Below are 11,510 nucleotides of genomic sequence, written 5' to 3'. Positions count from 1 at the left end.
TATTTGAAACATTCTGCCTTTTCTTCAGCTGGTGCACCTGCAACATCAATAAAAAGGTTTGGGGTGAAGCAAAAGATGGTGTGATAACTCCTGGCAACAAAACCACTTGCAGAGGTGAGATATGTAGATATATGGCTATTTAAAACCAAAGCCGGAAGGATGACAGATCACTGAACCTCTGTACTGTAATGGAACAGGTACCATGATAACCACTGCTCAAAACAAACTGTTATACATGGAAATATCAAGCCACATCCTGTTGTGTACTACAAGCTCTTCTTTCTCCTTTTCATACAGCAAGAATGACAAGTTGACTACCAATGTGACAGCATTTCATATTGTAGTACGAAAATAATTTACCCAGGGAAAATAATTTATCATTCCTCTTCTGCCAGAAAATAAAAGATGATTTACTGAGTTAGGGTTTTCTTTATGTTGGTTGAGCTGATTGTTAGGGCATCCATTTTAGCATCCCCACCTAGCCTACAATTTTTGTCCATATGTGCTTTTCAGAACGACCATACCTAAAATGTCTGTTTCTCACAAAAACTAACTAATGAGGCCTCCCAGACAGCAGCAGATATCACTTAGATTTTTCATTTTATATAATTATATTATGATAAAGTAATGTAACATAAATAGATACAATGATATCACTGATGGGTTAGAAGGAGAGGAGGAGGAGGAGGAGAAGGAGGAGGAGGAGGAGGAGGAGGAGGAGGAGGAGGAGGAGGAGGAGGAGGAGGAGAAGGAGAAGGAGAAGGAGAAGGAGAAGGAGAAGGAGAAGGAGAAGGAGGAAATGCAAGAAAGGATCTGGAAAATTATGTTAGAAGGAAAACAACTCCAAAACCATGTTGTTCAAAAATTGTCTTCCTTGTCTCTTTGTTGATAAAATTATTCATATATTGATATTTCACATGCAAATATTTCATATTTATAGCAATGGGCATTGTGACCAGTCAGAAGACACAAATCAGCCACCCAAATTCCAGGAGGGCTAGGGTAAAACCTTGACATTACTAGGAAGTGTGTGTTTGTCTGTGTGTTTCAATTTTTTCTGGCTTGAGAAGCAGCCTTAACCAGCACTCCAATGACCCAAAACTACATTGCTAAAATGTCACCCTTTTGCCACCTAATGTTAGCCCTATGATGTCAGGATGCATTATGTGTAACACATGCTTTTACCCACTTTATTATAAGGAAGTAAGAGTTGGATATATCAAGAGAAAGATGAAAGTAACTTGTATGCAGTAGGAATGGGAGGGAGGTATGGGTGAACCATATGTGATTTTTTTAAAAGAAAGGAAAGAAAGAAAGAAAAAGAAAGAAAGAAAGAAAGAAAGAAAGAAAGAAAGAAAGAAAGAAAGAAAGAAAGAAAGAAAGAAAGAAAGAAAGAAAGAAAGAAAGAAAGAAAGAAAGAAAGAAGTAATAGGGTCAAAAATAAATAGATGCTGAAAGTATACATATTGAATACAAAAGTGAGTGATCCAGATGAAACAAAAATATTGAGGTGGCTCAGTTTTAAGGGCAGGTTGAATTAGGACTGAATTGGACAGAAATTGTGTCATTTGCATGAATTAAAAAATATGAAGATGTATAGGGAATGGTTTTGCTGTTTTCTCAAACACAAGGTTCCCCCTGCTGCTCTCTTCATCCGTTGAGATGTAGGTCAGTCACCCTCATCAGAGCTACACCATGTTTTTGGAAAAGAGGTGGATAATTGAATTTATCTTTCTAACTCTGTCTCTCTCTCTCCCCACCCATGTGTGTGTGTGAGGGAGAGGGAAAGGGAGAGGGAGAGGGAGAGAGATCCCATTGTTCTGTTTCCACAATTGATATCTTGCTCTAAGTCAGGGGTCCCCAACCCCTGGTCCATGGACTGGTACTGGGCCGCAGCATGCCCGCAACTGGTCCACACAAACAAGCAAAGTCCCATCTGTGGGATGCAGGCAGTACACAAAACCACGTACTCTCCAGTCCATGGAAAAACCTTTCTCCACAAAACTGGTCCCTGGTACCTATAAGGTTGGGTGCCTCTGCTTTAAGTGATAGCAATATCTCATTGCACATGTAGCTCACCATATATCACACTACAGCATGAACCAATCAAGATCAAAGGGATGTCTCCTCTTGCATGCTGTTTCACATGCAGTAAAATGTGAGGAGGTCCTCCTCACTCATAGCATTATGAACCAAATATGGCTAGTTCTTGAAACGTCTTTCCCAGGAAAAGCACTCCAGAGCTGCAAGCAGATATCAGACATATTTAGTTTTGTCAAAATACTGAAATGATGTTGCCATATTGCAATACAAGCTGTGCCTGTTTCATATCTATGTGCAACATCACAACACATGTACAAAAGAGGCAGTGCTTATAGTACGATGCTGCTGCTTATACCATAAGTTCCCTCCTGCAGACACCTCTGGCAACAACAATAACAGCAACAACAAAGTTCATACAGTATACCTGATCACCAGAACTGCAGAAAAAAGATCTGGGTTACCAGATTTTATCTATATAATTATAATACGAAGACAGACTTTGTGTTTATTCCCACCTAATTGCCTTTGGTTTTATAACACTTTAATGCCAAAATTTATTAAAAAGTATTAGATATATATTTCATTAAAAACTAGGGCATCTTTGATCAGTTAAAACAGGAAAAACCTTCAACATCCCCTTCCACTTGTAAAATAATATTTATCTTAGAAGAATTAGTTTGCAACATTTGGTCATCTTAAATTTGATACCTCTGGATTTATGAATGGAATACACGAAACTCAGTCAAATTTTTCTGTTAGGGATGATTTTACTAAAAACAAGTAAAGAAATAAAGATTTACTGACGTGAAAAAAATCAACATTAAGAATTTTAAAACCTCTTGATCTCAGTTATAAGAACTTTAAAAGGTCAAGATGCTTCTATCTTTTGCACCTCAATCTAACCCTATCACATTCAGTAGAATTTGCATGCATCAAATTGTGTGACATCTCTATAATCTTATGGCACCTGTACAGGGGAATGAGTTTCATTGAATTCAATGGAGTCCATTTTCTGGAGAGACAAGTTCATGTTCAGTGTAAAGCTGTGATTCTATGCATGTTTCCTTGAAAGTAAACATGGTTAAAATATTTTTTAAAAACCCCAGAGGGACATGAAAATGCTATGAATGCTCCAATAGAGATAGAACAGTAAGATAAAATTGGGAGCAACCAAACATTTTTTATTTTTTTTAAAAAAAGAATCAGAATGCTACTCCAGACTTTGAAGGCAAGAATCATTCTTCTTCTCTCTCCAGCATTCATTCAACTCAGACATGATGTCCCCAGGCAAAAGGCTTCTATTGCATCAACTGTCACAGGACTGAAAAAAGGAAACAAGGCCAACTAATTAATGATGGATTAAATGTCTTATCTTTTTTTATTATTGCCACAATATAAAAAAGATGTTGAGACTCTAGAGGGAGTGCAGAGAAGAGCAACAAAGATGATTAGGTGATTGGAGGACAAAACATACAAAGAACATTTGTATGCAGGAGAAGAAGCAATGGATGGAAACTAAGCGAGGAGAGAAGCAACATAAAACTAAGGAGAAATTTCCTGACAGTTAGAACAATTAATCAGTGGAATGATTTGCCTCCAGAGGTTGTGGGTGCTCCAACACTGGAAGTTTTTGAGAAGACATTGGACAACCATTTGTGTGAAATAGTATAGGGTTCCCTGCTGAAGTAGGGGGTTGAACTAGAAGACCTCCAAGACCTGCAACATGTCAAACACAAGGCCCGGGGGCTGGATCCGGCCTGCGAAGTGGTTTCATGTGGCCTGCAAAGCCACCCTGGAAACAGTGAGGGAACGGCCCCCACTGCCTTGGCCCTGGCCCAGAGACCCTCCTTCTGCCAGAGACCCTCAGATCTCTCCCACTCCTGCCCAGGCCCTCATAGGCACCCTTGATGCGAATGATGTAGAGCTGGCCATGCCCACCCAGTAGGCCATATGCACTCTAGCCACGCCCACCCAGTAGGCCATGCCCACCCAGGCCACACCCACCCGACCCCTTGAGGGCAACCACAATGCTGATGTGGCCCTCAATGAAATTGAGTTTAACACCCCTGTGTTACTGTGTTATATATCTCTAGACACCATAGCAACCATTAAAGGCCCAGGGGCACATTTCATACAGGATTTCTCTTTGATTAAAGAGTCCAGATGCAGAGTCCAGAATTCCCATAGTGAAAGGGAAGATGTTGGAAGAAACTGGACAATCTGCCTTTTCTTGCATGATGAGCCCTCTGCTCCAATTCAGTTCCAACTTCAAGCAGATCTTAGGTGGTTTATTCCATATATTTGTTTAATCATAATCATGATTTAGATTATGATAGTATATATTTTGGGTTTACTTTCCAGAGCTACTTATGGTACCTGTTAGGAATATCTTATGCCTTCAGGGAAGTATATCAGAGTCTTGTGGGTCCTTCAGGTGTAATCAATTGATTATTCCTTTCATAAATAACAGTTCATTTCAGAAATGTGTAGAGTAGAACCCTGATAATACTGCCTGAATCCAGTGAAATGGATGAGAGCCATACAATTTTAAGTAATAATAAACTGGAAAGATTTGAAGAGCCAGTTTGATGTAGTGGTTAAGGCATCAGGCTAGAAACTGGGAGATGGTGAGGAGGTAAGGGCAAACCACTTCTGAAAATCTTTGTCATGAAAGGGACTAATCCAGGCAATCACCAGGACTCAGTATTGACTTGACAGAATAACAGCCAAAGTTCTGAAGATGTCAAAAATCCTACCTACATAAACAGACCGTGACTATGGTGGAATAATTTTTCCCTCTTTATGCTAGCCATCCAAGACTTGGGCTCTTTATGGATGTTATTGTCCAGATTGCCATGAGGGAATTGGGTTGTGTATCCATTTTCCTATCTAGATTAGTCTAATTAAGGGTGTTTTTCCCCATCCCTTTCACCTAACCATGTTAGAAACTCACCCAATAGCTTTGTTTTTTCTGCCGTGTCCCCCATGATTTGCCTTCATCTCCTCCCCAGCACACATGAGTAAAGCAAATGCCTCTCTTACCCTCCATCCAAGGTCAGGTTCAAGGCCTTGTCCTCTAACACCAAGGAAGAAAATCGAGGGACTGACAATGATTGGGAACTGAGGCAGAATCAAGATTGGCAATCATTAACTGCCCCTTCAAGGGTGGGTGAGGAACATTTAAGCTCAGCTGCAGGGAAAGACTTTAAACAATGAAGACTGGAAGGCGATATTGTTAAGGGCAGGATAATGCATACAATGCATTTTTCTCAGGAATTGGATAAATCTGGATATAAAGAACAGACATGGCACATTACCTTTTTTTCTTAGTTTCAAGTGCATTATAAATGCCCCATACAAGGCACTCTTGAAAATGAGAAGAATATACACCAGTTTTCCAAGATTGGCTTGCCTAAGATACGAATCTAAATGTGAAGGTTAGGGGGGAAATAACAAGAATTGTATAAATCTATATAATATTTTCATATACATTTTATATATAAAACCAAGGTGAAGCTAGACAGTGTAACCTCCTTCTGTTGGACTGTTTTTCTCTTCCTCCCTTATCCAGCACATTTCTGGAATACATGATTTCAAGAGGCAAACTATAAAATATACAGAAATTCTTTGAGCAGAGGCACCACATCTCTGCAATATATTTAAATACTTATCCAGGGAATATTACCTTTTATTTAAAAAAAGGGAAATCCCCCCCCCCTTGAGAAAGATATCCTGGGAGCAGAAGCTGTAAAGGTAAAAGGTAAAGTTTCCCTCGCACATGCGTGCTAGTCGTTTCCGACTCTAGGGGCCGGTGCTCATCTCTGTTTCAAAGCCGAAGAGCCAGTGCTTGTCCGAGGACGTCTCCGTGGTCATGTGGCCGGCATGACTAGACGCCAAAGGCGCACGGAACGCTGTTACCTTCCCACCATAGTGGTCCCTATTATTCTACTTGCATTTTTACGTGCTTTCGAACTGCTAGGTTGGCAGAAGCTGGGACAAGTAACAGGCGCTCACTCTGTTATGTGGCACAAGGACAAAAAGGGAAGGACAAAAATCTTTCCTTACTCCCAGGTTTGTTTGGTTTTTTGTTGAGGGGGGGTGAATTGTTTTGATTTGCTTTTACTGAATTGACAACCTGTCATCTCACTCTTGTCCCCATCTTTCCAAACTTCAACCCTATATTTTTCTTGTGCAAATCTACACCTGGAGCCAGAAAGAGGAAAAACGATTGCATATCTGGTCTAATGAGCACTCTCTTTGCTTCCATTTTAAAATGGGAGAGAATTTGCTTGTTTTTTTACAAACTGTTTAAAAGAAATAAATCATTGCTGATGCTTCTGCTATCATCATCCCAAATAGTAGTAATTTATATTCCATCTGCTCAAGACTGCAACTAAGGCAAAATAGCTTTTTTAAAAAAAAATAATGTGGGCTTGTTGCTCTATTTTAAGGTACGGTTTTGTTTTTCCTGAAGACGGGAAAATCCTCAGTGATACTGAAATCAAATCTACATACAAAAGTCCCTGCCTTTTGAGTTAAATTTCCCAGTTATATTCAAACCATTTGCAAAATTAAATGTATCTGTCAGGAATGTAACATGTTGAATTCAGCCACACTTAATTAAAAGCCTGCTTTCTATTAGGGGTCCTGGAGAAAGTTAAATATTCAGTGTAATACACATTTGGAATCAAGAGACTGAATTTGACTTACCATTTGTGGAGGTGTTGCTACCACATTCTAAAAACAGGAGGAAAATTCTCATTAGCTATATTTCATCATCATCATCATTGTCATTTCTACTACAACTAAGAAATCCAACACAAAGAAGAAAGAATAGAAAATGGAACAAACTTGTGCTCAAGGTTATTAGAAATTTATAATTTCTAAAGTGTGTGTGTTGTGTGTGCATCCTATAAATTCTATACATTTAATATTAGGTAGATATATTCTGATACCGTATTTAAAGGCAATGCTTCTAAAGGCTCAAAACTCACTCCTTAAAGTCATTGTTCTGACTGGCACTAGAGGTTACATGTAAATATTTTTAAGAGATAATAAAAATGGAAAAATAGTAAAAAAAAACATTGCTATGTTCTGACATTTTGGCGGAGTCATGCCTGCATCAGAAACTCTTAGACACAGGTCAGAAAATTATCAAATTTTGCAAACGGACAAATACGACTGAGAGACAGAAAAATAATAGTTAATTATGAGAGAATGAATCAGTACAAAAAAGATTTAGTGTAAGCTATCACATTTGCCTAAGGATCGAACATGAAAATTTTTGCTAATATTTGTAATTTTGTTTAGCAAGATACATTTTAAAATGCTCACAAGGGCAGCATGGGGACAATTCTAGTGAAGTGCAGAAAAGCCTCAGAAAGTGGAACTTGATCTTCCTTTCACCCACCTTCTCCAGTTATTGAAGCTTCATAACTTGTGCTTTTAGAGGAATTGTAGAAATCGACTTTGCACTTGAAGTTGTTTTTTGAATTCTGCCACTGGTTCCTAGTGATTCTTAAACGGCTGATCAGTGAGTATTTCTTATTTTCATATTTGGGCTCCTCTGTCTTTATTCCATCTGTTATAGGATTGTTGTTTAGGGACCATGTAAGAATGACGTGATCTGGATAGAAATCAGTGGCCAAACATACAATTGTAGCTTTCTGCTTTTTTTCCAGTTCTCTCTTGGATGGAGAAAATATAGTCACAGTTGGGGGGGTGAGAAAGTGTCCCTTTTCTGGAAGATAAAGCAACATGTAATGAAAAAGATGGCAAACCTCCTCAAGCTATGGTTGACCTAAATATGTCAGCTTGCCAATTGAATCATGAAGTAATATTACTGGCTCCCTCTTACTTAAGCGCAGGGCATTTCAGCAGAATGGGCTCATTCAGATGTCAGTCATTAAATGCTGAGAATCAAGAAAGGCTAAATGCCCTATATGCACCTATCAATCAATCTTGCAGTGATGGCATGAGTTCTGTGGAGAATCAGTAGAAAGATGAGATGAGGAGGAATTCAGGCATTGTCTCTGTTTTACCTGCAGCTCCAAGCATTGCTCAAGTCTTGATATTCAAACCTATACTCAGAGAATGGTAGAACTCCATGTTTGTTTGTTTGTTTGCTGTGTTTGGGTATTTTTGTTTTGCTTTTGAGTCAGCGTTGTTTCCTGGCAACTACCTGAACAAGTCCGTAAAGTTCTTTTGGCAAACTTTTAGAAGTGGTGTGCCATTGGCTCCTTCCCAGGGCTGAAAGAGAGTGGCTGGCCCAAGGTCACACAGCTGGCTTCATGCCTAGGCAGGGGCTAGAACTCAGACTTTCCCACTTTATAACCTGAGGCCTTAACTATTACACCACACCTGGCCTTTTCTGAGTTTATAAACCATCCCCACATAGTCAAGAGTGGGCTTAGTTTTTATAGTTGAGGCAGTTCAGTCTGTGGAAATATCCACACAATCTGTCTATGGAGATTTTCATTCAACCAGGTCATGGTTGTCTCAAAGATGTTTTCTCAAAAGGCAACTGGACATTTTTGTTTTGACTTGAAGACATATTGTTTCTCGTCGAAGAAGCTTCTTCAGTTCTGACTGAACGGTGGGGAACTTCCTTGAAGGTTTATCTTTAAGAGGCCATCTATGTTAAGATTGAACATCCCTCTGTCAACAGAAGGGAGGGGATGCGAGACACCTATCTCCTGTTTACAACACAATCCTTTCAACAGTTCCAAGAAGTTTCCACACCGATTTGCACTATTCAGGTGACTCCGAGGACACAGATTAACCTTCAAGTGGCCTCAACATCTCTCAGAAAGAGTGCTAACAATTAGATGACTGCAAGGAGTATAAATCCTTCCATGTCCTACCATTCAGTCAGAACTGAAGAAGCTTCTTGGATGAGAAGCGAAACATCTTCAAGGAAAAACAAGAAAGTCCAGTTGCCTTTTGAAAAAGCACCTTTGGGATATCCACACTATGCGGCCCATATTCTTAAATAACACCAGTTTTTAGGACCTGAGAATGTAGACCATATGATCAAGGACTGGTTCCCTTGCCCTATATGCCTTTGTGGCTTAATATATATTGAGTAGGGAAGGGTCCAGAGTTTGTAATCCAGAGGTTACAAAGGGAATGATTTTTTGACAGGGAGTAGTAGCAGTGAATCTACAGCTAGATAAATCATGGTTGCACACATGAAATCAATCATTACAGGCTGGTTACTAATTTTCCCTTACAAGATAAGATGCCTGGCTGAGTATGAGTTAATGAAAAGGCAAATGCAATTTTAGGCTGCCTTAACAAAATTATACATTCCAAATCACAGGAAATAACAACTAAGCTTTGTTTTGCTTTGGTCAGACCTTACCTTAATTATTACATCCAGTTCTTGGCACTGCACTACAGACTATCTGAAAACAGTTTTTGAGAATACCAATAAGATTGACCAGGAGGTTTGAAACTCTTCTGAACTGAGACTGAAAAACTTTGAGAAATGCAAAAGAACTTAACAAACCTCATTTTTTTAAAAAAGATTTTATAATGTAGGACATTTATAATGTCCTTCTACATTATAATCTGTTTAGCATCATCCAGGTATTCAGAAACCAGCATACTACAATTTAGGGGAGGACTACAAACCTCATATCCAAGATTATAATATGGAATAAAAAGTTATATTGTCCTTCCTTATGAATCATTGCTACTGTAGGATAACTACAATTCATACTGGCCCTTGAAATGTACACCATTCATGTTTCTTATGCCCTTAATATAATCCTTACCTAGAACAGTAAGCCTGGTTCCTTCACCAAAGTGCAGCTTCTCACTGACACACAATGTGTTTTCCATGTATCGTAATAAACATCTCACTCAAAAAACTTTGTTGTTGTGTTAGAACATCTAACCATCTCTCTGCTTACACTCCCTGTATGTTATACAAGGATGAAAACAATAAAACCCAGATTTGCAATATTGCTGTTATTTTAAGATAAATGGATTCACCTCTTCACTAGGCATATGGGCTAGAACTAGTATAAACTGAGGTCCAAAACATCTTGAAGAAACCAGTTTGCTTAGCTCTATACCATATTATCTTGATGGATGTGCTAAATAATTACTTCAGATCTCCTTTATTCCCATAGATCTTACCTAGTACTGTCAGTCTAGTTCCTTGTCCAAAATGGAGCTTGTCAGAAGTACACAATATGTCTGTCCTATAAATAAACCTCTAGGAACGGCTATGTTGAAGGAGTGTCTCCTGTTTATTAACATTGTTTCTGAACATTGCCTTGAGTCTAAAAGTAATATCTAAAGCTGAACCTTCTGATATTTTGAATATAATGAACCTTCTGATATTTTCTTGATAAGTTTATGCTTGCTCTGTTCTTGGGGCCCTGTTGTTATTTATAGATTTTATATAGCATTGATAGATTTTGTGTGAGTATTAGAGTTTATCAATGAACATTTGTTTTTTATTAACAGTTGCAGGCATCCAAACCAAGAACATGCAGGTTATAAATTCAGTTATTTAATAAACTAACACCTAGCCAATTGGGTGCCTTTATTGCCATTAATATTATAATAATTATAAGTGTCCCACAGTACCAATTACCTTGTATTAGATAATCCTTTCATCTATTCACATTTTATATTGTCCAATTTGTATGACTAAAAGAAAAATAATAAGCCATAGATTTGCACAAACATAGAAACAGTACTGCAGTGGCCATCAGAAAGAGTCCATGTTTATTGGTATTGAATTTTTATATATTTCATATAGCCAAGGAAGATGGTATGGAAGAGATTTCTAGGCTTTTCTATCACCTAGTCACTTCACATAAACCTTATTATAATTTATAGTGACATTCTTAGCATCCAGATTATTGATCTATATTTTACAAGGAGAATCCTTCATATAAGGAGTTCAAAGGAATATATATATTACCCTCAACACAATCCTGTAAGGAAGGCTGAGGTGAAATACTGTAAGGGGTTATTTATCAATGAATCAATGTCACATTTCTTAAGTCCACTGCATAACCCACTATGCTGTCCCCCTCCTTAATTTTCACATAATAGTTACTTCCAAAAATCCTACATGTTGTGCCCACAGCACGACTTACCTAATACAGATACTCGAGTTCCAGGGCCAAAGTTCAGTGGAGAATTTATGCACGGCATGAAATCCTGTTGCTCAAAGAAAACATCACCCATGTACACTACCAGGAACTTTTTCTCTAGTTACCTCCTGGGGGGAGGGGCGGAAGCATCTCTAGGCTAAATTGAACTCTGGTATAGTTATTACATGTTTTGATGCAGTTGTGTTATGTTGCATTTATATCCTTCTGCCCAAGACATTGGCGGACATGTAGGGAAGGGAGAGCTGAAGTGAGAAATTAAATGGTGAGTTTTGTACTTAAGAATGGGACGTCCAGATCACAGCACTCCACCATTCCTAGTGATCTTCATAG

At 38.5% G+C, this 11,510-nt stretch overlaps 1 gene segment (V, D, J or C); it reads right to left on the bottom strand.

The window, feature by feature from the left end:
• Positions 1 to 2,819: 2,819 nt before the first annotated feature.
• Positions 2,820 to 11,223, bottom strand: LOC308661500 (Ig lambda-2 chain C region-like). The segment is given in 5 exons: positions 11,163 to 11,223; positions 7,454 to 7,783; positions 6,754 to 6,780; positions 5,361 to 5,468; positions 2,820 to 3,364 (listed from the first exon to the last, which is right to left on the bottom strand).
• Between the last annotated feature and the right edge of the window lie 287 nt (positions 11,224 to 11,510).

The sequence above is a fragment of the Vipera berus genome, assembly GCF_964194415.1.
Source record: "Vipera berus genome assembly, chromosome: 2".
NCBI classification, from domain to species: domain Eukaryota; kingdom Metazoa; phylum Chordata; class Lepidosauria; order Squamata; family Viperidae; genus Vipera; species Vipera berus.
The sequence above is the reverse complement of the archived record's forward strand: the minus strand, read 5'-3'. Positions and strand labels throughout refer to the sequence as shown.